Here is a 26,207-nt window from a genome sequence, read left to right as displayed (position 1 = left end):
CATTGCATTCATCATACGTCAAGAGCATAAAAGAGGAACATTACTGCATGCAAACATAAAATGTAAGTTGTAGTCGCGGTTTATTAACGAAATAAAAAATATATTATTATATCCTCTGTAGCTACATAAATAAACAAAAGACCCCCTCCTCGGTCCCTTTGTATGTCCGGGCTAGTCTGAGGAACTACTGTAGAGATTCTGTTACGATCTTGATACTACCGGGACCGATAGCTTGCCAGTATCTACACTACTGGCCATTAAAATTGCTACTTCACGAAGATGTGCTACAGACGAGAAATTTAACCGACAGGAAGAAGATGCTGTGATATGCAAATGATTAGCTTTTCGGAACATTCACACAAGGTTGGCGCCGGTGGCGACACCTACAAAGTGCTGACATGAGGAAAGTTTCCAACCGATTTCTCATACACAAACAGCAGTTGACTTGCGTTGCCTGGAGAAACGTTGTTGTGATGCCTCGTGTAAGGAGGATAAATGCGTACCATCACGTTTCCGACATGGTTAAAGGTCGGATTGTAGCCTATCACGATTGCGGTTTATCGTATCGCGACATTTCTGCTCGCGTTGGTCGAGATCCAATGACTGTTAGCAGAATATGGAATCGGTGGGTTCAGGAGGGTAATACCGAAAGCCGTGCTGGATCCCAACGGCCTCGCATCACTAGCAGTCGACATGACAGGCATCTTATCCACATGACTGTAACGGATCGTACAGCCACGTCTCGATCCCTGAGTCAACAGATGGGGACGTTTGTAAGACAACAACCACCTGCACGAAAACAGTTCGACGACGTTTGCGGCAGCATGGAGTATCAGCTCGGAGACCATGGCTGCGGTTACCCTTGACGCTGCATCACAGACAGGAGCGTCTGCGATGGTGTACTCAACGACGAACCTGGGTGCACGAATGGCAAAACCTCATTTTTTCGGATGAATCCAGGTTCTGTTTACAGCATCATGATGGTCGCATCCGTGTTTGGCGACATCGCGGTGAACGCACATTGGAAGCTTGTATTCGTCATGCCATATTGGCGTATCACTCGGCGTGATGGTATGGGGTGCCATTGGTTACACGTCTCGGTCACCTCTTGTTCGCACTGAGGGCACTTTGAACAGTGGACGTTACATTTCAGATGTGTTACGACCCGTGGCTCTACCCTCCATTCGATCCCTACGAAACCCTACATTTCAGCAGGATAATGAACGACCGCATGTTGCAGGTCCTGTACAGGATACAGAAAATGTTCTACTGGTGACCTGGCCAGCACATTCTCCAGATCTCTCACCAATTGAAAACGACTGGTCAATGGTGGCCGAGCAACTGGCAAGTCACAACACGGCAGTCACTACCCTTGATGAACTGTGGTATCGTGTTGAAGCTGCATGGGCAACTGTACCTGTACACGCCATCCAAGCTCTGTTTGACTCAATACCCACGCGTATCAAGGCCGTTATTACGGCCAGAGGTGGTTGTTCTGGGTACTGATTTCTCAGGATCTATGCACCCAAATTGGGTGAAAATGTAATCACATGTTAGTTCTAGTATAATATATTTGCCCAATGAATACCTGTTTATCATCGGTATTTCTTCTTGGTGCAGCAATTTTAATGGCCAGTAGTGTATAACAAAAACAGGCAAAAATCATTGAGATTCTCAATTCTCGGCATGGATGAACTATATAGTTTGCAAGGAACTCCCAGCGCGCGAGTCCCCATTGCACATGGCGAATTTTTTTCGATCCGTCTCGTTTTCATTTGAATGCCAGTTATCGCGTCTGACATGAGGACGACTGTTGGAGTCATTGGCTGAGAGTATTCGAGACGAGACACAGACGTCCCTCGGCAGCCGGTATTCGCCGGTTGCCGTCAGGTCAGACAGAAAGACAATCGCAGGAGGGCGGTCTCCCCGGCGGCCTGGCTCCTTGTTCACAACCCCCCGGCCTCTACCTTAATAATGGATGACCGGGGCGCGTGCGGGACAAAGAAGCCGCAAGTTAACAACCCGGACAGCGGGAGCAGCGATCCTCCAGGCGTTCTTGACATTTACTCCCAGGGCCGACCCTTCCGTCCCCCGGCTGTCGGCCGTTCGGCGCGAAGGAGGAGAGGGCGCCGCGGTACTTCATCTTGCAGCTGGGGGGCGCGGCGACACGCCGCCATAATTGTATTACATCTTGCTGGCTCGCAAGATGGAGAGTAAGAAGGATTTCCATCCCCTCTTTGCTCCCCCGTACCCCTCCCCGCCGCGCAATCCTCTCCCACAGCCGCCTCCAGAGCTCTCAGCGTTTTGCCCTCCCAGGCGCAGAAACAAAACACTATCGAACACCGGAGGTTCACGAGTGCTCCCGGCGGTCGTTGGCGTGGACAATACTGGCGGGCTCGCATCAGTCCTCCGAGAGCTTTTCATATATCGCCCCTCGGCCTCTCTGTCGCTCTTACGTGAACGGTTCCGCATACAGCCGTCCACTATTTAACAGTCGTCGTCGACCGATAGAAATTTACATCCCAGTAGCGAATGATTGTTTCAACGTCCTCTCTGTGTCTGGTGAGCGCTGCAGCAGAAACGTTCGAGCGTTGGGGGCGCAGCAGATGTTGGCCGCCACAAAGGATGGCAGGCGGACGGACGTATGATGCTCGCTCACCCGCACCAAACATACGGGAGACCGCACTCTGCCCACCGCAAGTTGCATTCGATAACGCGCAGGGGGAACCGTCACAATGGACAGCAGCTGGCGGCGTGTACGCCACCAACGCCTTGATATGCGTCAAGACATTCGCTGGCTCTATTCTCTCTCCCTCTCGTCTTGAACGCTTTTCGAAAAACTTATACGAATGACAGCGATTTCCCACGATATGTATATACGGCGAATAATAATTAATAGCGATAAATGACACGTCGAAACTATAAGATAAAGAGAAGCAAAACCGTCCAGTAATCGTGGGTCCGCAAGCGAAGAATTTGTTAGGTTAGCAGCGAATGTGCGCCTATGAGCCGCTGTTAACATCAATTTGGAGTATTGTCCTGCATACCTTACTGCAGCTGTAGGAAATGTATTCGCAGTTGCGATTATGAACCACAGTCGGCTATGTGTTGGAATGACGACAATGACAAATTGTGCCGGACCAGGACTCGAACCCGGATGTCCCACTTTACGTGAGCGGTCGCCTTAAACGCTTCGGCTATCTGTGAACGAATCATGGCCAGATCCAAACCTCCATGTGTCATCGTCGATGTGTCACAACTTGCACTCGTACGTTGCTTATACTCCTGTCCAGGAAGGACATATTTACTGAGACTCGAGGGCCTGATATTGGCGAACAAATAAGAAGTAGCTGTGTCTGTGTTATTAAGAGGGACGATGCACTGTTCATTCGTACATGAACGCATATCAAAGGAACACTGCATCGTCTCTCTAAAAAACGCAGCCACTACTACTTCGTAGTACAAATGTATTTGAAAAGAAAACTTTTCCATTTAGTCACCACATAACTGAACTCAAATTTCATCCATGGCTCATTTTTAGGGAATGACGCACGTGCACAACGAGGTACCGGCACGATTTGCAGGCTGATGGAGAGACATCTACGCGGCAGTGTGGTCAAGGTTGGAGATGTGGAGCCGCAGCCTGAACCTTGACCTTCAATGCCATCTGACCTCAAGTTTCTGAGCTGGGCTCACATCGAAAGTGAGGTGTGGAGCACTCCTTTTGATACAATCGAAGTACTGGATCAGCAAATTTTATAGTCTTGTCAAGGTTTACGAGGCGATCCGGGGTGTTTGAAAGGGTTCGTAAAACACTACAGTGACGAGTGCAGAACGACACGTGCAACACCTCCTTTAACGGGTACGAGTGCACAGCAAACGGTAACAAGTGGCATGCTTAATTAGTAGACTATTTATTGCTAAGCTTGAGCATGGGTGAAATTTAAACCCAATTAGACGGGCTCGTTAGTGGATCCATGTTCTCTAGAAAGTTTCACGTTCTATTATCGTGTACTTTCATTCATATATAATTGTACGATATCCTCGACTCTCTGTGTATCTTTGGGAAATATGTTTGGACCCGGGGATCCTTCAATTTTATTATTGGTCGTCGGTATATCAAAGTCTGACCACTGTGCACTGTCTTCTTCGTCTGATTCAGCCGAATCAGTTGGCAACCGTAGCGTTCGCCGAATTCTTCGTGGACTTAATTCACTATCTTCCTACGATTCTGCTTCACTTTCAATTTTTTGATATCGAATGTCTTCTTCCCAATTTCGCTATTAATTATGATACGTCCTACACAAGCGTAATGCAACCGTTTTGACTGTCTGGTCAATAGTATTCGTACACCCCTTTGTAATGCGGAACTGACCACTACATTTCACCACATGCAGACCCGCCGGTATAAAAGGAGGCGGGGAGCACCGTGTTGTGACTAGAGAAGCAATAACAGCAAAATGAATCGGTAAAGAGAGACCAGTGGCTTCCAACTGGATGTCACCTAAGTAACAAATCCATTAGGTCCATCTCAGCTCTCTAAAGACGCCTTGTTAACACTATGCCGTCCGGCGACACCACAGTGGTGTCTTGCGCGAAATGGCGATCAACTACCGGCGACACCACAGTGATGTCGTCTGCATAGTATCGCTCAGTGGCCGGCGACAGCACGTTAGTATCTTTTGCATTCTGTTGGTGTTTTGTTTAGGCAACAATAAGCTACACACGTCAACAAGTGTTTTGTTTTTATAAGTACTTGTGCCCTTTCATCATGGCGGCCGAAAGAGACAATAGGATTATTTACGATGAATGCGCGGACGTCTTGTCTGACGTTCCCGACGACTTGGCCGATTGGGAAGAAGACATTCGATATCAAAAAAATGAAAGTGAAGCAGAATCGTGAAATAAGTCCACGAAGAATTCGGCGAACGCTACGGTTGCCAACTGATTCGGGTGAATCAGACGAAGAAGACAGTGCACAGTGGTCAGACTTTGATTTACCGACGACCAATAATAAAACTGAAGGATCCCCGGGTCCAAACATATTTCCCAAAGATACACAGAGAGTCGAGGATATCGTACAATTATATATTGGGAACTATCTATTTGAATATATCAGCAACGAAACCAAAACGTACTCCAGTCGAAATTGCAATTGAAGGAAACTGGATTTAAAAAATTCCAAAGTTTTCGACGTTATGGGACCGGAGCTTAGAAAATGGTTTGGGCTTGCTATCTTGATGGGACTTGTAAGAAAAACAAGGATCAATGATTATTGGTCAACGAATCCGTTGATAGACACACCGATATTTCGCAAAACGATTTCCCGCAACCGGTTCAGACAAATATTATCATTTTTCCATTTTTCCGACACCAAAAATAGCCTGGATAATGCCGACCAGCTCGTCAAAGTACAATTCGTAATTGATTATTTTTCCAAAAAGTTTAAAGAAACGTTTAATCTAAGTCAAAACATCTCAACTAATGAAGGAATGATACCTTGTCGTCGACGGTTAAATTTTAAAGTTTACAATCCGTCGAAAATTACGAAATACGGCATACTCACTCGGATGCTGTGTGATTCGAGTGCGGGATGCATTTCCACATTCAAGTTATATTCCGGCGCTGGACAGCCTTTAGCAAAAACAATGATGGAACTATTGACACTTTCTGGTGGAAAGTGGCATCACCTCTGCATGGATAATTATTATAACAGTGCAGAACATGCAGAGAAGTTACTTGAAAAGAAAATTCGAGTTTGTGGAACGCTACGGCAAAATAGAGGATTTCCGGAGAATTAAAGGGCGCAAAAGTCAATGTGTTTGAAGCTTGTCATCAACGGAAAGGTGACAAGCCGCCGGCGACGAGCCAAGTAATCCGACTTAGCACTGCTGGCGCCAAGCGAATAAATTTGTACGAGACGTGCGGACGACAAAGTGTTAACAGCTATCGATGTGACAGTGAAGTAAAAGTGCGAAGGAACAACCACAGCTGAAGTAAGACCAGGCAGACCATCTACCGACGGGTAGGACCGTCGAGCACTGCGGAGGGACGTTGTAAAAAAATCGAATCAAATCAGCGAAATGAATCACACATGAGATCAAAAGTGTTAACCACAGTTTAGCTCACGCAATGAATGCACGTCGGAAGTGGAAATGAAAGGGAGGACAATGGTGGAGCAGCTCGTCGTAGCCACACATTTCTGTAGTCAATGCTAAGCAGCATTCGAGGCTATGTAAAGGGCGCCGACTCTGGACAGTTGATGACCGGAAACGAGCTGTTCAGAGAGATGAATCGCTATACCCTGTCGCAGTCCGACAGTTGGGTACGGTTTTGGCGGAAGCCTGGAGAACATGACGAAAATGAACTATGGAGGAGGTAGTATTACGCTGTGGGAGTGTTGGGATCTGGTCCCGTTATTGCGCGTAAGAAACCGGTAAATGCGGATGGATATGGACACATTTTATAGCACCGTGTACCGCATACGTTGGAGGAACAGTCTGGAGACAATGACTGTACCAGCATGATAAATCATCATCTCATAAAGCGGCATCTGTGAGCCAATGGTTCGTGGAGAATAATATTCTTGAAATGGATTGTGTTTCCTACAGTCCCGACCTGAACCCAATGTGACATGTCTGTGATGAATTACAACGTCGACTTCACTTCAGACCCCAGCGTCCAGCATCACTACTTGTATGATTTCAGTTCTTGACAAAGAACAGATTGCTATTCTTCTGCAGACATTCACACAGCTCATTGAAAGTATCTCCAGCAGAGACCAGGCCCTCGTAAAAGCGAAGAATTGACATAACCCACATTAACGAACCCACATTAACGTCCACTAATAGGGTTCTGGACAATTCTGATCAGTGTTTTCTTGGGCCTCAAAAGTCATGAAAAAACAACTACTGAAAAACCGCAAGAAACGTGTAGAGTCGTCGTGAAGCCAGGAAAAATTTTAAAGAATTTAGCAAGCCCGAAATCTACAGAAAACCGCTACGGTCGCAGGTTCGAATCCTGCCTCGGGCATGGATGTTTGTGATGTCCTTAGGTTAGTTAGGTTTAAGTAGTTCTAAGTTCTAGGGGACTGATGACCTCATCAGTTGAGTCCCATAGTGCTCAGAGCCATTTGAATAATTTTTTTTTTTTTTTTAATAAAAGGTTAAAACGAATTCCCAATTGAGTATCCTCGAATTACACTTAGTTACAATAAGAAATTATTCTACAAAGGAGAATAAAGGCTTACAAAATCTGAGGCTGAGGCAAGATAAATGGCCGGCCAGGGTGGCCGAGCGGTTCTAGGCGCTAACGTCTGGAACCGCGCGGCCGCTACGGTCGCAGTTTCGAATCCTGCCTCGGGAATGGATTTGTGTGATGTTCTTAGATTAGTTAGGTTTAAGTAGCTCTAAGTTCGAGGAGCAAAATGGATAAGCAGTGATGGCTAGAGGACAAAAAAATGGCTCTGAGCACTATGGGACTTAACATCTTAGGTCATCAGTCCCCTAGAACTTAGAACTACTTAAACCTAACTAACCTAAGGACATCACACACATCCATGCCCGAGGCAGGGTTCGAACCTGCGACCGTAGCAGTCCCGCGGTTCCGGACTGCAGCGCCTAGAACCGCATGGCCACCGCGGCCGGCAGGCTAGAGGACAAATGTAAGGATGGAGAGGCTTATCTCACTAGTGGCAAGATACATACTGCCTGCAGGAAAATTAAAGAGACCTTTGGAGAAAAGAGGGCCACTTGTATGAATATCAAGAGCTCAGATGGAAACCCAGTTCGAAGCAAAGAAGGGAAAGCAGAAAGGTGGAAGGAGTATATAGAGGGTCTATACAAGGGAGATGTACTTGAGGCCAACATTATGGGAATGGAAGAGGATGTAGATGAACATGAAATGGGAGATATGATACTGCGTGAAGAGTTTGACAGAGCAGTGAAAGACCTGAGTCGACACAAGGCCACGGGAGTAGACAACATTCCATTAGAACTACTGACGGCTTTGGGAGAGCCACTCCTGACAAAACTCTACCATCTGGTGAGCAAGATGTATGAGACAGGCGAAATACCCTCACACTTCAAGGAGAATATCATAATTCCAATCCCAAAGAAACCAGGAGTCGACAGATGTGAAAATTACCTAACTATCAGTTTAATAGGCTCTCCCCGATGTTATTCAATCTTTATATTGAGCAAGCAGTAAAGGAAACAAAAGAAAAATTCGGAGTAGGTATTAAAATCCATAGAGAAGATAAAAACTTTGAGGTTCGCCGATGACATTGTAATTCTGTCAGAGACAGCAAAGGACTTGGAAGAGCAGTTGAACGGAATGGACATTATCTTGAAAGTTGGATATAAGATGAACATCAACAAAAGCAAAACGAGGATAATGGAATGTAGTCGAATTAAGTCGGGTGATGCTGAGGGAATTAGATTAGGAAATGAGACACTTAAAGTAGTAAAGGAGTTTTGCTAATTGGGAAGCAAAATAACTGATGATGGTCGAAGTAGAGAGGATATAAAATGTAGACTGGCAATGGCAAGGAAGGCGTTTCTGAAGAAGAGAAATTTGTTAACATCTAGTATAGATTTAAATGTCAGAAAGTCGCGTCTGAAAGTATTTGTATGGAGTGTAGCCATGTATGGAAGTGAAACATGGACGATGGATAGTTTGGACAAGAAGAGAATAGAAGCTTTCGAAATGTGGTGCTACAGAAGAATGCTGAAGATTAGATGGATAGACCACATAACTAATGAGGAGGTATTGAATAAAATTGGTGAGAAGAGGAGTTTGTGGCACAACTTGACAAGAAGAAGGGAGCGGTTGGTAGGACATGTTCTGAGGCATCAGGGATCACAAATTTAGCATTAGAGGGCAGCGTGGACGTTAAAAATCGTAGAGGGAGACCAAGAGATGAATACACTAAGCAGATTCAGAAGGATGTAGGTTTCAGTAAGTACTGGGAGATGAAGAAGCTTGCACAGGATAGAGTAGCATGGAGAGGTGCAGGACTGAAGACCACAACAACAACAAGAAGTTCTAGGGGACTGATGACCTTAGAAGTTAAGTCCCATAGTGCTCAGAGCCATTTGAACCATTTGAACCAGTTGTTGACGTCGTCGAACTGAAGGCTAGGATACAAGCTGCTGTGGTACTGTGTCAGAACACATATTACGAGACACCTGGAGGAAACTGCAATACCGCGTCGACATTCTCCGAGCTACAAAGGGAGCACACGTTGACGTTTACTAACGGAAGTGGTCTCAAAAAAAAAAAAAAAAATAGTAACACTAACTTATGTAACGGCATCAAATGTAAATTATTATGTCAAACGGTTATTCTGTAATAAATTGTTAAAATCAGGGCAAGACTTTGTGCTCACCCTGTATTTCTTTCATCGCCGGTTCTGGGAGAACCCCCTCTTCCTTACCTTATCCCGTTTATACACACATGCAATTGAGGAAGTTTCTGATACTCTTAAGTGTGGGACACAGTAATTTATGGAGGAAACATTTGCATTGTAAAATAACCAGGGGGAAAATATGGAAGTATTTTCAACCTGGTGCTACAGAAGTATGTTAAATAGTATGCGGATATCAATGAAGAGACACTAGAAAGAGAGTGGGTGGTGATTAGTCTATGAAAAACTACTGACAGCACAAAAGGCAATTTAATGCGAAATGTAAGGCCGCTGGAAAAAGTAGTAGAAGAATAGAAATATACGGGTAGACGCAGTCACAGATTAGAAGAAGTAATCGATGATACGTAGCTTAGTCCAAAATAGAAAAAGATGAACAACGTCAAGCTAGAGTGAAAACCGATGATGTTCGACAGAGGAATTCTTTTTAACTGTGAGATATGGTGGAATAAATGTCTATTAATGATTATCTCTCAACTGAGCGGATAAATTCGAGGCAAAAATTACGACGTGGAAAACTTGCTTAACATTATTATTGGTTTGAAGCATCAGAGCACATTACGGCTTACAACCAAATCACTCGTACACCTAACCCATCACCAGTCTCATTTGGTTAGTGCTACATGACAACACTATCAGCACCTTGTAACGCTACAGTACTCATCTACACCTTCTCGGACCTCCGCGATCTAGCTAAAAATATCCAGTTTCCAGCCGTTGCCTCCTGTGCTGTGCTATTCGTGTAGCGTACTTCCTGCTAGCACTTATTTTAAGATAAGGTCAAAAGTAATTAAAGAGACAATGGAACGAGGGAATAACAAGTATAGCAAAGACAGTGCATAATTTCAGACGTCACATACCAGCCGAAGATTAGGAAACATTAAGGTCAGGTTAGGCGAAGAACTGATTGCCACAGGAAAAGATTCTTCTAGCGAAGAAACCAACATGAAACTTCGAATGAAAATATTTGAAAAGTTTATGATGTTATTTAAGCAATACAAAACTTTTAGATCCATTAGAACACTCGATACCGGTTGGAGACAAAAATAAAGAAAATTTTAACAGATGAAGCTGGTATCCGTTAATTTACCTGGAAGTGATGGTGAGCATGGGGAAAATATAAAAGGATGGTAAAAGCTCTAGCTATAGCCACGCCAGGAACATATTGCCATGAAATAGTAATTTTCAAAGGTGCCCAGCGCTACAGAGGAACACTTCCTGGCACGTGTGTGGTTCGAAGACTCTTTCGTGACGTCTGGTGGTTCTCTGGTTAGACTGATTAGGCTGCACACTTCCAGGAAGAGGGTAGCAGTTCTGCCTTCCTAGTAACAGTAAATGGAGCAACGCACGACGGCTGGGGACTCCCGCCCTCTCTTGATGGCGCCGTAAATCAACCAGAAATGCTCTGTGCTTTATAGGAAGCGCTGTACGGGGTAGAAACATTATAGAGGCTTCCAACAGTGGGTTAATTTCCGGGACCTCGGAGCTCTCTTATAAAAAATTATGTATTTCTTGTTCTTTTAAAAGAAACATTTATCTCAAGGCACGTAGGGGGAACCACGAAAAAACTACATATGAGTGATTTCGAGTAGATCTGATGCCCGTCTACATCTCATTTTAAGGACAATCAAATGAAAACGAGACAGAAGGAAAAAAAGTAACTAAATTGTTTATTGTTTCAAAAGTATTCACCCTAACTGTAAAACTCCAATTATAAGTCAAGACGCTCAATGTCTTCATAAAAAAGGTTTGCGGTTGCCTATGGAACCGTTATTGTACTGAGGCGAGGACCTCTTCGTCCAAAGCTAATTGACAGCCACGAATGCCTTTCTTCAGGGCTCCAAAATGATGGAAACTGCATGGGGGGAGATCAGGACTATGTGGAGGATGTGTAAGGCCTTCGCAGTTGAACTTTTGCAACGTAGTCTAAACAACTTTGGCCACATGTGGGCGGCCATACAGAATAATGCCTTCCGTCAACTTTCCTGGTGGTCTGGAGCTGGTGGCGTGCTTCAAATTATGCGAAGCGTCCCACATACCGCTGTGAGTTAACAGTGGCGACGTGTTCCAGAAGGTCAATGAGTAGCGAGCCCCTGCAGTCACAGAAAAAGGCCATCAAGATTTTCCCGGAGATGGAGTGCTTGTTGTTTCGAATACGTTGCAGAAGTTTCGCTGGGAAGCCCTTATACAACCTCCAAACAGCCCCGATCCCGCTCCATCCGATTTACATATTTTTGGGGCCTTGAAAATAGGCAGTCATGCCGTCGATTTGCTTCGGAGTAAGAAGTGAACGCCTGGGTACAACCATAATTCCGTAGACAACAGGAAACATTTTTCCATGAACGCAAAATGTCTTGTCCACCAGTGTGATAAACGTGTTAACAGTTAACGCGATTAATTTTGAAATAAAAATAGTTTACTTACTTTATCCCACCCTTCTAGATTACATTTGGCGGCCCCTTATATACATATACCGTACATGTCAGTGGTGTGGGGTTCCATCGTGCCAGCGTTATCGATTTTCTGTCCTATTGCATTTGCGGTTTGAGAGACGGAAAGCAGTGTCTCTGTGCCTCTGAATACGCCCTCATCTCTCCTCTTCTTATTTCATGAACCCTACGTGAGTTACACGATGGTGGCAGCATAATGAGCTCACAGACTTCTTCGAATACAAGTTCTCTAAATTTACTCAGTAGGATTTCTTACAAGGGTTCTCAAGGGTTCTCCTAGTAGTTCTCATACATTTTCATATAAGCCATATCGACCTGTAACGATCCTAGCTGTACGTCTGTGAATTTCTTCGATGTCTGTTGTCATGTCTAGTTGATAGCGACTCAAAACGCTGGACATTAGTCTGGGATTAATCGCAGCACTGGTGTCTTCTAAGCTATGTCTTTCACAGATGTCTTGCATTTTCCCAAAACCCTTTAACAAATCTTTCATTCGCCTTCTCTAATACCGAATTTATGTGACTGACCCAATTGATGTAGTTTCTTAGTATTGACGGTAAATACTTATGTGATGTGAAGTGTACAAGGTTTTCACCATAGCTCTTATTATCAGATAATATTGGGTTCTTTTCCTTTATTAGGAATTATATTACATTTATTCACTCTTAAAGAGGTTGTCATACATTACAGCAAGTTGAAGCTTTCTCCAAAGCTTTTTGCATATCCTTACGATAATCCAACGAAGATACTTTCCTTCATCCGTTTACCATTCAGTTCATGAAGCGTTTATATAGTCTATCTAGCCCGTCTAAAGTCTCCCACAATGAGAATCACTACTCTACATTGGAACCCCCATTGTTGACATACTGTGATGCATAGATGAACGTGTCTCATCTTCTTTGTACCCCTAATGAGCCCGTTTTAGGAAGGGCAGTTTTAACCGGCACCCCTTCAAAGCCATGTGTACCGTCCTGAGGTTAGTCCATTCAACCAAATGCAATCTACGCTTCCCACATGAATACATGTCAATTCAATCATTATTGTCTTGTGGCGAATCCTGTCTGCTTCCAGGAGTCAGTTGCTTCAACCAACATCACAAATCCAGATAATGAATGTAAGCTCTTCACTAATCACCATCAGTAGATAACGCAAGGGTGCTACATCACTATGGAAGCTTTCTCACTGAGTTGACTGAAGAAATCTGCTAGGTTTGTTTTTACAAATAACAGCTCGATACATCCAAGAATTTACTACTGCTCTTCTCCTAGCTCCTCGAAATATCTCATTAGCCTTATGCCGTTTCTCAAACAATAGCCAAGGAACGGTTGTCTGACGAATTAAGATAACGTTTCTTCTACTTTTGCACTACACCCAGCTGGTCGTATGAAGACACTCGAAATCTCTTATACGACTCGCTACTACGTTAAGATATTCTAAAATACTGAGGAAAGGTAAAGTCATTTGTTTTGAAAGCCATCTATATTGCCTATCGAACAAAGAACACAGGTGTGACACACAACAAGCTGTAAAACTTCATTATACAACATGTTACTTGCTTAAAGGAAACCTCTTTTGATACGATCCCATGGAAATGATATTGGTCTTTTGTTAGTTTATATAGGCGTGGGATTTGTTGACCTAGAAGAAACGTTCGACAGTGTAAAATTATGCAAGATGCTATAATTCTGAGGAAAATAGGAGTAATCTACAGGTAAATATGTGTAATGTACAATATGTATAAGAGCCTAGAGGGAGCAATGAGACCGGAAGACTAAGAACAAAATGCACGGTTTGAAAATGGTATACGGCAGGGATTCTATCTTGTGCCCCTACTGTTCAGTCTGTACATTAAGGAAGTAATAGCGGAAATACAAGAAAGATTGTAAAGTGGGATTGAAATTCAGAGTGAAAGGACATCAATGACAAGACTAGCTGATTATATTGCTGTCTTCAGTGAAAATGAAGACGAACTGCAGGATCCTTTGAATCGAATGAAAGTCTCTAATGATTTCAGTTTACAGATTGAGAGTAAACCGAAAGATGCTGAAAGTAATGGAAGTAGCAGAAATAAGAGTAACGTGAACTTAACATCAACTCTGGCAAATAAAGTACTGTCGGATCGCTTCTCATCAAACTAGTCAGGAGACTAGTCACTAATAATAACCAGAGGTTTCTAGATACAATACGGTAATGCTGTTACAAATCAATGACATACAAAGAGAAGCGCAGCCACTATAAGCTGCTTAATAAATGCAGCCTTTCTTGGACAACTACTTTCAGTCACACGGACATTACGGAGATTTGAAAATGAAGTTATTTCAGCATCTCAAAGCTGTCATTTAATGCTTTAAAAAAGTATTGTGAGTAGTCAATATTTTGGAATCTCACGGACACAACCGCAAATGTATTAAATAAAGAACGCTGTCAGTAAGCTCTATGTCTCACTTACGCCAATCGTTAGCTGAGCTGGCTAAGCATCAGAAACCAAATCCTAGGGCATGAGTTTCGATGCTCTGTCAGTTCTAGGAGGTTTTCTTGTCACTTTTCCACTTTTTTCAGCTCCGGCATGGTTTGTGTATGTAAAGAACGGTACGCTGAACCCTGCTTCAGAGTTTATGCAAAAGTGCAGGTCACTTTATAGATGGCTAGATACGTCAAAGATAAGACGAAGCCAAAGAAAGACATTGCATCTCCAGTAGGACCCAGCTTAGTAAAGCACCTCCCGTTGAGAGCAGCTTTACCTGATGTGACTTCAGAATGCGCCTTTGATGGATTTAACTTTCGATCTTCTCCAGTGTTTAATCCTAGCGTCACTCCTCTCGATCATTGATATCAAACAATTCTTTTTTTATCGAGCCATCAGTCTTCTGCCTGGTTTGATGAGGCCCGCCACGAATTCCTCACCTGTGTTAACCTCTTCATCTCAGTGATGCACTAGCAACCTACTTCCTCAATTACTTCCTGGATGTATTGCAATCTCTGTTTTCCTCTACATTTCCTAACATCTGCAGCTCCCTCCAGTACCATGGAAGATATTTCCTGATGTCTTAACGGATGTTATATCATCCTGACCCTACTTCCTGTCAGTGTTTTCCATATATTCCTTTCCTCGCCGTTTCTACGGAGTACCTCCTCATTCCTTACCTTACCAGCCCACCTAGTTTGCAACATTCTTCTGTAACACCACATCTCAAATGCTTCGAGTCTTCTTTTCTGGTTCTCCCACAGTCCACGTTTCACTGCCATCAATGCTCTGTTCCAACCGTACATTCTCAGACATTTCTTCCTAAGATTAAGTCACATGGTTGGTACTAGTAAATTTCCCTTGTCCCGGAATGCCCATTTTACCAGTGCTAGTCTGCTTTCGATGTTCTTGCTCTGACCGTCATGGGTTCTTTTTCTGCTTAAGTAGTACAACTCCTTAACTTTATCTACTTCGTGATAACCAACCCTGATGTCAAGTTTCTCGATTTTCTCATTTCTGCTGCTTCTCATTACTTTCGTCATTCTTCGATTTACTCTCAGTACACATTCTGCACTCAAAAACCGTTCAAATGGCTCTGAGCACTATGGGACTCAACTTTTGAGGTCATCAGTCCCCTAGAACTTAGAACTACTTAAACCTAACTAACCTACGGACATCACACACAGTCATGCCCGAGGCAGGATTCGAACCAGCGACCGTAGCGGTCGCGTGGTTCCAGACTGTAGCGCCTAGAACCGCTCGGTCACCCCGGCCGGCATTCTGCACTCAATAGAATGTTCATTCCATTGAGCAGATCCTATAATTCTTCTTCACTTCCACTGGGGATAGCAATGTCATCAGCGAGTCTTATGACGGATAAGCTTTCACCTTGACTTTTAATTCAACTCTAGAACTTTTCTTTTAATTCTATAATTGCTTCTTCGATGTATATATCAAACAATAAGGGCCAAAAACTACATCACTGTCTTTCGCCATTTTTAACCTGAGCCCTTCATTCTTCGTCTCCCACTCATATTATTCCCTCTTGGTTCTTACACATTTTGTATATTACCCGCCTTACCTTATAGCTTACCCATACTTTTCATACATTTTGTATATTACCCGCCTTTCCTTTTAGTTCACCCATACTTTTCTGAGAATTTTGAACATGCTGTTGTTGTTGTTGTTGTTGTGGTCTTCAGTCCTGAGACTGGTTTGATGCAGCTCTCCATGCTACTCTATCCTGTGCAAGCTTCTCCATCTCCCAGTACCTACTGCAGCCTACATCCTTCTGAATCTGCTTAATGTATTCATCTCTTGGTCTCCCTCTACGATTTTTACTCTCCACGCTGCCTTCCAATACCAAATTGGTGATCCCTCGATGTCTCAGAACATGTCCTACCAACCGCTCCCTTCTTCTAGTCAGGTAGTCCCACAAGCTCCTCTTCTCCCCAATTCTATTCAATACCTCCTCATTAGTTATGTGATCTACCCCTCTAATTCAGCACTCTTCTGTAGCACCACATTTCGAAAGCTTCTATTCCCTTCTTGTCTAAACTATTTATCGTCCACGTTTCACTTCCGTACATGACTACACTCCATACAAATACTTTCAGAAACGACTTCCTGACATTTAAATCTATACTGGATGTTAACAATTCTTCTTCAGAAACGCTTTCCTTCCCATTGCCAGTCTAAATTTTATATCCTCTTTACTTCGACCATCATCAGTTATTTTGCTCCCCAAAATAGCATAACTGCTTTTTTAAGTGTGTCATTTCCTATTCTAATTCCCTCAGCGTCACCCGACTTAATTCGACTACATCACATTATCCTCGTTTGGCTTTTGTTGATGTTCATCTTATACCCTCCTTTCAAGACACTGTCCATTCCGTTCAACTGCTCTTCCAAGTCCTTTGCTGTCTCTGACAGAATTACAATGTCATCGGCGAACCTCAAAGTTTTTATTTCTTCTCCATGGATTTTAATACCTACTCCGAACTTTTCTTTTGTTTCCTTTATTGCTTGCTCAATATACAGATTGAATAACATCGGGGATAGGCTACAACCCTGTCTCACTCCCTTTCCAACCACTGCTTCCCTTTCATACCCCTCGACTCGTATGACTGCCATCTGCTTTCCGTACAAATTGTAAATAGCCTTTCGCCCCCCGTATTTTACCCCTGCCACCTTCAGAATTTGAAAGAGAGTATTCCAATCAACATTGTCAAAAGCTTTCTCTAAGTCTACAAATGCTAGAAACGTAGGTTTGCCTTTCCTTTATCTTTCTTCTATGATAAGTCGTAGGGTCAGTTTGCCTCACGTGTTCCAACATTTCTATGGAATCCTAACTGATCTTCCCCGAGGTCGGCTTCTATCAGTTTTTCCATTCGTCTGTAAAGAATTCGCGTTAGTATTTTGCAGCTGTGACTTATTAAACTGATAGTTCGGTAATTTTCACATCTGTCAACACCTGCTTTCTTTGGCATTGGAATTATTATATTCTTCTTGAAGTTTGAGGGTATTTCGCCTGTCTCATACATCTTGCTCACCAGATGGCAGAGTTTTGTCAGGACTGGTTCTCCCAAGGCTGTCAGTAGTTCTAATGGAATGTTGTCTACTCCGGGGGGCCTTGTTTCGACTCAATTCTTTCAGTGCTCTGTCAAACTCTTCACGCAGTATCATATCTCCCATTCCATTTTCATCTATATCCTCTTCCATTTCCATTATATTGTCCTCAAGTACATCGCCCTTGTATAGACCCTCTATATACTCCTTCCACCTTTCTGCTTTCCCTTCTTTGAATAGAACTGGGTTTCCATCAAAGCTCTTGATATTCATGCAAGTGGTTCTCCAAAGGTCTCTTTAATTTTCCTGTAGGCAGTATCTATCTTACCCCTAGTGAGATAAGCCTCTACATCCTTACATTTATCCTCTAGCCATCCCTGCTTAGCCGTTTTGCACTTCCTGTCGATATCATTTTTGAGACATTTGTATTCCTTTTTGCCTGCTTCATTTACTGCATTTTTATATTTTCTCCTTTCATCAATTAAATTCAGTATTTCTTCTGTTACCCAAGGGTTTCTACAAGCCCTCGTCTTTTTACCTATTTGATCCTCTGCTGCCTTCACTATTGTATCCCTCAAAGCTACCCATTCTTCTTCTACTGCATTTCTGTCCCCCATTTCTGTCAATTGTTCCCTTATGCTCTCCCTGAAAATCTGTACAACCTCTGGTTCTTTCAGTTTATTCGGGTCCCATCTCCTTAAATTCCCACCTTTTTGCAGTTTCTTCAGTTTTAATCTACAGTTCATAACCAATAGATTGTGGTCAGAGTCCACATCTGCCCCTGGAAATGTCTTACAATTTAAAACCTGGTTCCTAAATCTCTATCTTACCATTATATAGTCTATCTGATACCTTTTAGTTAGTATCTCCAGGGTTCTTCCATGCATACAACCTTCTTTCATGATTCTTGAACCAAGTGTTAGCTATGAGTAAGTCATGCTCTGCGCAAAATTCTACCAGGCGGCTCCCTCTTTCATTTCTTATCCCCAATCCATATTCACCTACTATGTTTCCTTCTCTCCCTTTTCCTACTATCGAATTCCAATCACCCATGACTATTAAATTTTCGTCTCCCTTCACTATCTGAATAATTTCTTTTATTTCATCATACATTTCAATTTCTTTGTCATCTGCAGAGCTAGTTGGCATATAAACCTGTACTACTGTAGTCGGCGTGGGCTTCGCATCTCTCTTGGCCACAATAATGCGTTCACTATGCTGTTTGTAGCAGCGTACCCGCATTCCTATTTTCCTATTCATTATTAAACCTACTCCTGCATTACCCCTATTTGATTTTGTGTTTATAACCCTGTAGTCACCTGACCAGAAGTCTTCTTCCTCCTGCCACCGAACTTCACTAATTCTCACTATATCTAACTTTAATCTATCCATTTCCCTTTTTAAATTTTGTAACCTACCTGCCCGTTTAAGGGGTCTGACATTCCAAGCTCAGATCCGTAGCACGTCAGTTTTCTTTCTCCTGATAACGACGTCCTCCTGAATAGTTCCCGCCCGGAGATCCGAATGGGGGCTATTTTACCTCCGGAATATTTTACCCAAGAGGGCGCCATCATTTAAACATACAGTAAAGCTACATGCCCTCGGGAAAAATTACGGCTGTAGTTTCCCCTTACTTTCAGCCGTTCGCAGTACCAGAACACCAAGGCCATTTTGGTTAGTGTTACAAGGCCAGATCAGTCAATCATCCAGACTGTTGCCCCTGCAACTACTGAAAAGGCTGCTGCCCTTCTTCAGAAACCACACGTTTGTCTGGCCTCTCAACAGATACCCCTCCGTTGTGGTTGCACCTACGGTACGGCTATCTGTATCGTTGAGGCACGCAAACCTCCCCACCAGCGGCAAGGTCCATGGTTTTTGAACATATTGCAGCATTTTTACATTGTCAAACGCTTTCTCCAGATCTACAAATCCTATGAAGGTGTCCTGATTTATCCTTAGTCTTGCTTCCATCGTCAGGCGCAAAGTCAGAATTACCTCTCCTGTGCCTTTACCTTTCCTAAAGCCAAACTGATCGCCATCTACCACATCCTCAATTTTCTTTTCCATTTTTTGGTATTTTATTCCGGTCAGCAATTTGGATGTATGAGCTGTTAAGATGATTGCGCGATTATCCCTGCATTTGTCGGCTCTTGCAGTCCTCGGAAATGTGAGGATGATGTTTTTCCGAAAATCAGATGGTATGTCGCCAGACTCACATTCAATACATCCATTTGAATAGTTGTTTTGTTGCCATTTCCCCCGAAGATTTCAGAAATTCTGAAGGAATGTTGTTTACCCTTCGGCCTTACGCGTTCGAAAGTCTTCCAAAGCTCTTTTACATTCTGACTCTTACTGGATCCCCTGTCTCTTCTATATCGACTGCCTAAACTCTTTAACTTTTACCTACTCTTCTTCAATTGTGATCTGAGTCTATATCTGCTCCTGCGCACGCCTTACAGTCCAAAATCTAATTTCAGAATCTCAGCCTAACCACCATATAATGTAACTGGAGTCTTTCCGTATCTCCCAGCCTTTTCCAGGCATTCCCCCTGCTCGAGAGGTTCTTGAACAGTGTTCGCTATTACAAGCTGAAATTGATTGCAGAACTCAGTCTTTCTAATCTCTCGTTCCTTCTACCAAGCCCATATTCTCCCGTAATCCTCCCATCTGCTCCTTCCCTTACAATCGTATTTCACTCCTCCACAAGTATTAGATTTTCGTCTCCCTCTAAGTACTAAATTACGCGTTCAATATTCTCATATACTTTCTCTATCTCTTCATCTTGCGACGTTGGCATGTCTACCTGAGCTGTAGTTGTCGATTCTGATGAGAACAACCCTATCCCTGAACTTTTTACACTAACTCACTCTCTGCCCTAGCTTTCTATTCATAATGAATTCTACTCTAGTCATACCATTTACTGCTGCTGTAGCTATGACCCTACACTCACCTGACCACAGATCCTTGCCTTCTTTTTCCATTTCACTTCAATGACCCCCCCGCCCCCCCCCCCCCCCCATTACACGTAGACTGAACCTTAACGTTTTTTCTCATGGTCACCTCCCCCTTGGCAGTTCCCTGGCGGAGATCTGAACGGGGAATTATTCGGGAATCTTTTACCAGTGGAGAGATCATCACGACACTTTCCCATTACAGGGCACATTTCCTGTGGATGCACACGATATGTCTTTAATGTAGTTGTTTCCATTGCCATCTGCATCCTCAGGCGATTGATAAATGCTGATCCTTCTGCCTTTAGGGGCAGTTTCCCACCCCAAGGGCAAGAGAGTGCCCTGACTCTGTGTCCGCTCCTCCGCCCTCTTTGACAGGGTGGTTGACAGAATTTGGGCGAGTTCTTATCCCAGAAGTCTTCACCCACCATTGTCGATGGCTTATGTATCAAAATTTACGCAGTTACAGGTTTCAAACCCCGAACTAAAGACGTTTTGATCTGTAGTCAAAACGCTACCCCTAGACCACAGGTACGTGTCAAACAGTTCCATCCGGCTAGTCACTAGTATCAGTATCACATAGTTTGAACATTTACAGTATTAAATCTTAGTTACTGAACCTATCACATGTTGCTCTTTTATAGAGTATCGTATAGGGTATCTGTAGTCGACTATTTGTTATCACAGATACGGCGTATTCTTTCTCTAACGCATATACACTAAAAGAGCCCCCGCACAAATCACAACTGTGACACAGTTGTAAAAATTTGAATTAGACCACTGGGCCGAAATTAGAATCTCGTGATGGGTAATGAGATAGGTCACTTCAGTCTCTAAGCCGTCAGTTTTACTGGGAATTTTTTTCAGGCTAACTAACCAGTAAATGAAGAATCGATCTTGCGCTCGGCGCACTGCAGGTGGTCACGGTCAGCGGTGCTTCGGCGGTTTACAGTGATAAGGGTCGAAGATGACAACGCTTCCCTCGTAAAGGCGTGCGCGGTAACTCTAAGACAATGCGCACATAAAGGAATGGGCGATAAGGAGATGGCACTGCGACGCTGCAAAGGCGCTAGCGAGCATCTGCTCCGTTGTACGAGCAGATACAGAACACCTAGACGCGCAGAGCGGCCACCTGCGCCGGGCTCTGCAGGCCCGATGCGCTGGCTGCGACGCCCGTCTCTGCCTACGAATAGAAAAAAGGTTAGGGTCTTCAGCTGTGTCTTTTTCAAAGGAACCCTCCCAGCCTACTCCTCAAGGGAAATACGGATGTGGATTTCATCTTCCGTCCTCCCGAAGTTATTACCACAGCGCCACTTAGCACGATATCTGATAATGAGACTGAAGCAGAAATGATCTGGTCAAAGGGGACGCTTAAAAATACGTCACTGACACCAAGAACACGTACCCGAAGGAGCGCTGTGATACGTGGTAGTATGTGTTCGACCTACTCCCGAGCCGTTACCCTCATGAGAGACAGAATCTTCGGCAGAGAGGATGATGCGCAGTTGTTTGTTCCTGGACTCGTCCACGCGGTTTGGCGATATGTGATGCACACGATATCTCAACACGGTTGGCAAAAGAGGAATATAAACGGCGGACGCTGCTCACTCTCCTACACTGTTACAGCAGTAAAGCGGTTCTGTCAACGGTTCCCATATTTTGAGCGTTAAGACCAAACACTGATTTCAGCACTGTAAATACTTCACTGAAATAAAGGATAACACAAAACACAACGAAACGGTGCCTACGTAATTCTGGCTGTTTATAACGTTCTCGTAACACGGTATAATAGGTAAGAGGTACAAGAATAATATTTCTACTTTAAGGAACTTAGCCACGTCTGTACTTTAAAAAAAAACCTTCTGGACCTCACTACTTACTACCTCTACTATCTTGCAACACACCTATATACGAGTAAACTCACAGTAATTGCAAGCGAAAAATACATGGAAAAAGAAGGCTGAAAAAATAACCGCCTATACTCCCTTTCACATGGCTCTTCAAAAAGAGTGTAATCGATTCCTTGAAAACTCCAGTATTCTGCTACTACTGTACTCTCTCCCGTAAGCCGAAAGACTTTACAATTTTATCCCACTAAAATAGCTACGAGGTGATGGAAGAAGAGCTCGTATTTTTGCAGACGTGGAAATTACGGCAAGGATAATTTTTCGAAAGATATCTGAAAAGCATTAGTTTCAGCCAACGTCCCTGTGAATGAGTTAGATATTGCAGAATTTTGAGCGGTTCTGAAAAAATACTCCGAAAGAAAAGTTCCTGATGATTCAACAATAAAGAGAAACTATCTTGGCAAAGTTTATAAAGAGTTAAGTTTGTTTGCACTGAAAACTGCCTACAACGGAAATGAATGTTTTTTAACATCTAATTTAGTAAACTCAGACAGATCACACGTTTGGAAGAAAATGGGGTGCCTATTATCTTCTGTCCTGCACGTAAACGAAACAGCCTTTGTCGGAGACATACCAGCGGAAATAGGAAAGCGTTTTCATAACGAAACTGTGGAAATTGAAGCAACGAATCCAATGTTTCTTCGGGATGCGAATATGGTGCTACAAGGAGAATGTGACGACAAACACCTTAAAGCTTATTCTGTAAGTGACATAGTCTCTTTATAGAACTGTCCTATGACATTAAATGAAGCCGAGAGATCTTTCTCTTCATATAAAACATTTTAAGTGAAGGGAGGAAATTGTTTCCTCCAGAAATCAGTGAAAAAAAGGAAGGAAATTGTTTCCTCCAGAAATAAGTGAAAAATAATTATTTTTTGCAATGAAACAACTAATACTAAAGGAGATTGAGAGAGTCAGCACAAGTACTAATTTTGTTAATGGATGAGTTTAAGAATAAATTTACAAATTTTATTATTTCATGAAAGTTAGTAAATATGAGAAAGTTAAAATAATTAATATTGTTCTTATGCATGTTTTAAGGTTTTTAGAGCATATTTATAATATTTTATTGTATAGATGTGTGCATATACTCTATAATGCATATAAATTCGAGCTCTAGTTATAATCATTTTGTAGTCCCGTCTTAGATACTTTTACCATCGTTAAGCTGTTTTTCAAAAGGTATTCTGTTTTTTAAATAAGGTCTTCAAACAGCTGCTAATCTTTTCAAATTGTTCGGCAATTGATAATCAGTCTCATTTTCACAGTGGGTGATGAGTGTTACTGTGTTTGTTTATGAGTACTTTTAAATGGACGGAAGTTCTTAATTGCTTGAAATTGAGTGAATTATGCGACTGGTAATTGTTTTGTTGTCATTTATTGTGCATTTTCAAGGTTATTGTAAAACATAAATGTACACATTTTTTCAAATTTTTGCTATTTGTAACTTAACTCAGTCAACTGGACCCACCCTTTAGTCCTAAAGCCCAGTACCTCCACAATGATAAACATGATTCGTAAGCAAGTTGATTCATGCTTTGAGCCATGGCAGAAACAGAAGTAGGAAAAGAGACGGAAGATGGGGAGAGGGACGTGGAAAAATAGTAGCACACATTGGTAGTTGTGTCTCAGTTCTGGATCAGAGTGGAGTAGCGTTGCATGCAATGTTTGTTATGAAACAAATTTTTGAACATACGAGACGAGCGAGTGCAAAGCTCAGCCTGAATTTTTCATATAATTGATCGCAGAGTTTGGTCACTGTGCACAACGATAATGCCATCGCAGAGCTAACGACAAGTTTAGGTGTTTACCAGGTTACATATATTATTAGTGGCATCATCGCCCCTAAGAGGGGTGAGGGGGCGGGAGTCAACCCCGACAAATGTCGGGGATCGGGATTTTGGGGGGCCTCGTGGGAAAAAATTATATTTCCATATGTATTTGTGTCCCTTATTCAGATGTGATTTATTGGAAGATTGAAATTTTCGCCGAACTGTCTGTGCTGGACAATCGTTCAAGTACGTGCAGTCAATGTAGCTAGCGATGCTTTTGTTAGTTTATAAATTTGACGCTTGTCACTGTGCTTATCACTGTGGCCAATCTATGCAAGCCGGCACTGAGAGGCGCTGTAGTAGCTACTACGCTATACTCTGCTTACTGACTGACTCTGAAACATGGCCTTAATTTGATTACATAGCACTTTCATTGCTACAGGTAAGTAAATGTGAACATGAAGTCACTTTAATGCGCTTACACGAAATTTTGTTATTTTCGTGCGGAATTTACAGCAGTTGGTCTGCAAATGTTGTTAGCAGTTACGGAGATGTTCTCCGCGCAAGCCTGCGATATGACCAAGAGAAACTGGACAAGATAGCCTTCTAACTAACGAAATCAATCTTACAAAACATATTGACATGCGATTACTGAACAGCACTATGTTCCAATTAAACGACAAATCCCCACATCCAGCGTTTAACACCTTTGTCAACGACGAATAATCATAACTTTTCTAGATAGTAAATATATTTACATATGCATTGACCGACTTTCTAAAACCTCTTTGGTTCATTCCACTGATAATAGGCTACATAAAATTAGAGACTGTAGCATTGTGACTGCAATTTTCAAGAAAAGGCATTAGCAACAAGAATGACGACCATTGTTTTCTCCCTTGATTGTCAGCGTGCTGGAGTTTTACGTGCGGTGTGTTTTAGATACAAGTGCTGTCCTTATTTTCTTTTATTCAGTTAACGGTAGGAGTGACGGTAGTAGGCAAGTTATTGCTTCGTGAAAATTAGGCATATTTGCTTCTGCAGGTACTTCAGGTGTCCGTGAATCTGTCGGGGAATTCTCTTTATATTGTTTTTAATCTGAGGTAGATTATAAAATTTCAAAAATAATTTAGTACGAGGGTGAGTCAAATGAAAACCTTAAATTTGTAATAACAAATCGAAATTTAGCGTCGTTATCCTGTAAGTTCGTGAAATGAGAGAACGACGTGTTGATGCTTGTGGAGGACTTCTTCGGCGCTTTGAGCGAGAAGGTGATGGCTTCCTTGCAAAAATCATTACTGGGGACGAAATCTGGGTTCACTTACACCAACCGCAAACGAAGAGAGCGGCAAGGAATGACGCCATTCCTCATCACCAAAACCAAAGAAGTTCGAACAGAACCATCAGCAGGGAAGATTATGCTGAGTCTCTTTTGCGACGAAAAATGCGTCATTTTAGAGCACTGTCGCCAGTGCATCATCCACAGATCTTCTGAAACATCATCTGCGGCCTGCAATCAAATCAAAGCGACGTTTGGCTCTGAGCACTATGGGACTTAAGTGCTGTGGTCATCAGTCCCCTAGAACTTAGAACTACTTTATCCTAACTAACCTAAGGACATCACACACATCTATGCCCGAGGCAGGATTCGAACCTGCGACCGTAGCGGTCGCGAGATTCCAGACTGTAGCGCCTAGGACCGCTCGGCCACTCTGGCCGGCTCAAAGCGACGTGGATTGCTGTCAGCAGGTGTCCTTTTGCAACATGACAATGCAAAGCTCCACACTGCCCGTACAACAGTTGCAACAATCTCAGACCTGCATTTTGAGTGTCTTCCTTATCCGCCATACTTACCAGACCTTGCCCCAAGTGATATCCATATGTCTGAAACACTCAAAGGTGCAATGGGAGGAAAGAAGTTCCGTTCTGAAGAAGAGGTACGCCATGCGGTGCATGAGCGGTTGCGTGGACTACCAAAAGAATTTCTTTCTATAGAAATTTATGCACTTTGTAAGCGCTGGAGGACTTGCATTGAGCGTGGGGGAGATTATGTTGAAAAGTGATACAGCTTTGTACCACTTCTGCACAATAAATAATATTTAAAAAAATATTTAAGGTTTTCATTTGACTCACTCTCGTACTACAACTTCGACTATTATCTAGAGATTTC

This window comes from Schistocerca serialis, chromosome 2 (genome assembly GCF_023864345.2).
Source record: "Schistocerca serialis cubense isolate TAMUIC-IGC-003099 chromosome 2, iqSchSeri2.2, whole genome shotgun sequence".
NCBI classification, from domain to species: domain Eukaryota; kingdom Metazoa; phylum Arthropoda; class Insecta; order Orthoptera; family Acrididae; genus Schistocerca; species Schistocerca serialis.
This window is presented reverse-complemented; position numbering follows the sequence as displayed.